This window comes from Cannabis sativa, chromosome 4, assembly GCF_029168945.1.
Source record: "Cannabis sativa cultivar Pink pepper isolate KNU-18-1 chromosome 4, ASM2916894v1, whole genome shotgun sequence".
Lineage (NCBI taxonomy): Eukaryota > Viridiplantae > Streptophyta > Magnoliopsida > Rosales > Cannabaceae > Cannabis > Cannabis sativa.
In genome coordinates this window covers 49275307-49279536 of record NC_083604.1, presented here as the reverse complement: position 1 = coordinate 49279536, position 4230 = coordinate 49275307, and the positions used below count along the sequence as shown (strand labels likewise).

Here is a 4230-nt window from a genome sequence, read left to right as displayed (position 1 = left end):
CTCCACTAATGTAGCTTAGCTTTGCAACTTAGATCAAAAGGACTTGACTAGGCTTGAATGTTAGGCTTGGGTTAGGGTATGGTATAGGATGTATTTAAGCTAGCTCAACACCTAACCACTTCACTTGTCAAAAACCGAGTCTCTTCCTTAAATTTTTTTTTTCTCTTGACCCTCTTCCCTAATTCAATACTCACAAGTACTTGATATTAAAATTGACTTCTCTTGCTATGTTTATTCTCTTCTTTTTTTTTTTTTTTCATTGCTGATTTTTTTTTTCATATATTAGAAAGACATTTATTACTATATTATACTTATATAATAAATAGCAAGAGAAGGTTAATTGAAAGTTCATACTCATATACTTTGTGAGCTAATTCCCCCACCCCAAACTTACAATCCAACATTGTCCCCAATGTGGCTAAAAGTATAACCTTGGATTAGCTCGCCACAAGTTACACTCACCGCACTCACCCCAAACTTAATGTGAAACTTGGCTCTTGACAAGTGAGCAATTAAGTTAGGATATATGTGGAAATGCAAATTAGGATTGGCGTTAGATGTATGATTGGGTTGCACAACAAGAATAGGCTAAACGGCTCAAACTTGGGTGACTAGAGAAAAATTGATTTTATAGGGAAGGTTAGAAAGGCTCAAACGTCCAAAGATGGCCTAAATCATTTCTAAGTTATAAAGCTCGCTAGGATTTCGCCTCAAGGATTACACTAGCTAATTCTAGATGCTTAAACTCTCTCAAAGTGTTAGCTATTCTAAAAACTCAAGGTATGGTGGAATAACACAAGCACACAATTGTTGAAAGCATTCCTCATAGGCTAGCATTTGGACAAAAATAACACTTAAAATTAGCATTTTCAACACACAAACCAAGGCACTCCACAAATGGAGGGAAATGGATATTTTTCATCATCGAGCGCTACCCTAAACCAAGCTGAAAATACAAGCAGTATTTTTCTCATTTGCAAGCTAAAACAAAACGTAACAAACATGACAAAACAACATGATTAATACACATCTAATCCACATAATATTTATTACTCACACAACTAAAGACAACAATAAAAGTAAACTAAGTAAACAATCAAACACAACCAGCAATAACAATTTAACTAAGGAAAAAAAAAAACTCCCTCAAGATTTGAACTCTTCCCCACTAGAGTATCTGCTTCAAAATGCTGAAGCGATGCTGATCCAATGCTGTACTGGGACCTACTGCTTCAACATACAAATTTGCTCACACCATATTGCAGCAGCCCCTTTTTTCTGTCATTCCTTGCTTTGCACCAGCAATAAAGATCACCACACTACAGCAAAATCATTAGTAAATGTAGGAAATTAAAAGTTATATATATATGTAATTATATAAGTATGTATATACTAATTTTTTTTTCCTTTTTCTTCTTTTCCTCTTTTTTTTTCTTTTTCTTTTTTTCTTTTTTTTCTTTCTTTTTTTTTTTCAAGGGGTGGCACACCCCAAACTTAATTGTAAATACATATATATTTTTTTCAAGGGGTGGCACACCCCAAACTTATTACATAGCATATATATAACTAAATATAATCTTGTTCCTCCGCTCTTGGGTTGCCCAAATGTGATTCACTAAAGCCATGACAACCCGAGACCCTTCTTCCTCAAGCCTCTTCCAATGTGATGGAGGTCTTTGCTCGATCAACCTCACCACTCCCAAACTTCACTCCTTGGCCTTTCACCAAAAATTTTCTTCTTGAAAGTGCATCACGTAGTTCTACCACCCCATCGGGGTACACTCTCACCACCAAGAAAGATCCATCACACCTTGAATCTAGTCGTCCATGAGTAGCCTTCGTTAAAGAGTTAGCAAAAATCACTTGTTGCCCAACTTCAAACATTTGAGACCAAAATTTTCTACTAAACTTCTTTTTCTTTCTCTTCTTTTTGGGTGGTTTTTTAGGGTCAAATGATGTTTTGTCTTTGCTTTCTTGCGGCTCGTGATCCTTAGCAATTTCTTTAAGGGGAATCTTCTTTCTCACCTTCTTACTATTTTTGAATTTGGACTCCTCAACCATGTTAGGATCCATATCTCCAATTGCTAAGCATTCTCCTATTGCATCCGGAGCACGCATAGGATGAAAGACCTTGAATGTGGCTTGCTCATCTTGAGCTCTCATGGTAAGCTCTCCCTTTTCAACATCTATCAAAGTTCTTCCCGTGGCAAGAAATGGCCTCCCTAAAATGATTGGAACTTCCCTATCTTCCTCATAGTCAAGAATAATGAAATCGGCCGGAAAAATGAACTTATCCACTTGTACCAACACATCTTCAATTTTCCCTTCCGGATGAGCCATGGAACGATCCGCTAATTGCAAAGTGACGGTGGTTGGCCTTGCTTCTCCAATTCCCAACTTCCTAAAAATAGACATAGGCATGAGATTAATACTAGCTCCCAAGTCACAAAGAGCTCTTCCAACATCTCGACCCCCTATAGAAATAGGAATTGTAAAGCTGCCCGGATCTTTCAATTTGGGTGGAATTTTACTTTTCAACATAGCACTACATCCCTCCGTCAAAGCGACCGTTTCAAACTCGCCAAGCCTCCTTTTCTTTGTCAAAATATCCTTCAAAAACTTCACATAAGTTGGCATTTGCTCCAAAGCTTCCACTAAAGGTATATTGATGTGGAGCTGCTTTAGAACATCAAGAAATCTCCGGAATTGACCATCGTCTTGTTGCTTCTTGAACCGTTGAGGAAATGGTGGCGGTGGCTTTTGCAAAGACTTTTCTGCAGTAGAATGCTGACTGGATGCTGTAACTACTGGGGGAATTTCAGCAGCTGAAGTTGCTGATTTTTCTTCATTTCCCCCTCTTTTTGGATTGAAGAGGGCTCTTTACTGCCTGCTGCAGCCACATTTGACTCAATTATTTTTCCACTTCTCAAGGTTACCGCTTTGCAATGTTCTTTGCAATCTCTTCTTGGGTTTTCGGTGTCACTAGGCAAAGTGCCTTGTGGTCTATTCTTCAAATCATTGGCCAATTGCCCCAATTGAACTTCAAGATTCCGAAGAGATGCTGCTTGGCTTTGAATTACAGCGTCATTCTTGGCCATATAATCTCTCATTAAGCTCTCCAAAGAACTAGTTTGAGAGCCTTGAGGTTGGTGAGGTTGTTGAGGTCTTGGTTGTTGAGAAAAACCCGGTGGAAATGATTGCTTTCCTTGTGCTTGTTGTGCTCCACTTGAACTTGCCCCTTGACCTCCCCATGAAAAGTTCGGATGATGCTTCCATGCCGGATTGTAGGAGTTTGAGTATGGATTGTTGTTGCGGTTGAAGTTTTGATTACCCACATAGCAAACCGAAGCTGGATTTGAAGGGCAATTTTCAAAAGTATGCCCATAACCACAATACACACAAGAGATTTCTGCCCTTTGAATGGCAGCGGCTGGTTGTACACTTCCTCCCATATTCATATTCTTCAAAATGTTGGTCATTGAGGCCATTTGAGCGGTTAGAGCGGTCAAAGCATCTACTTCAAGAACACCCGCTACTTTTCGGCTTGTAGGAGCTCTATTAGTTGACCATTGATAGTTGTTGCTAGCTATCCTTTCCAAAATCTCAAAAGCTTCATTGTAAGACTTGGAAAGAATGGCTCCATTAGCGGAAGCATCCAACACCATCCTAGAGGCCGCATTGAGACCATTGTAAAATGTCTCAAGTTGAATACAATGAGGAATACCATGGTGTGGGCACTTCCTTAACAACTCCTTGAATCTTTCCCATGCATCACTAGTAGTCTCGTCTTCCAATTGTTGAAAAGACATGATCTCGCTTCGAAACTTTGCATTTCTTGTTGGAGGAAAGTACTTTCTCAAGAATTTTTCAGCCAAGTCATTCCAATTAGTCACCGAATCGGGAGGAAGAGTGTTAAGCCATGCTCTAGCCCGATCCCTCAAGGAAAATGGGAACAACTTCAATCTTAAAGCCTCTTCACTTACTCCTTGTAGCTTGAAAGAATCACTCACCTCCAAAAATGAGCGAATATGGAGGTGAGGATCTTCCGTTGGCGACCCACCAAATTGACCAACCGTTTGGAGCATTTGAAACATGACGGGCTTGAGCTCAAAGTGAGGTGCTTGGATTTCGGGTCTCACAATACCCGGATTTAGCTCATTGAACATAGGGGCTGCATACTCTCTTATTCCTCGGGCTCTATCATCGGCCAAAGCAATAGGATTGGCTTCA

General features: G+C 39.6%; 1 non-coding gene across 1 annotated transcript; it reads left to right on the top strand.

Moving 5' to 3' along the window:
* Positions 1 to 3720: 3720 nt before the first annotated feature.
* On the top strand, positions 3721 to 3827 carry LOC115715392 (small nucleolar RNA R71). The gene has a single exon (XR_004011266.2). It is a non-coding gene; the product is annotated as a small nucleolar RNA R71 (small nucleolar RNA).
* The last annotated feature ends 403 nt before the right edge of the window (positions 3828 to 4230 follow it).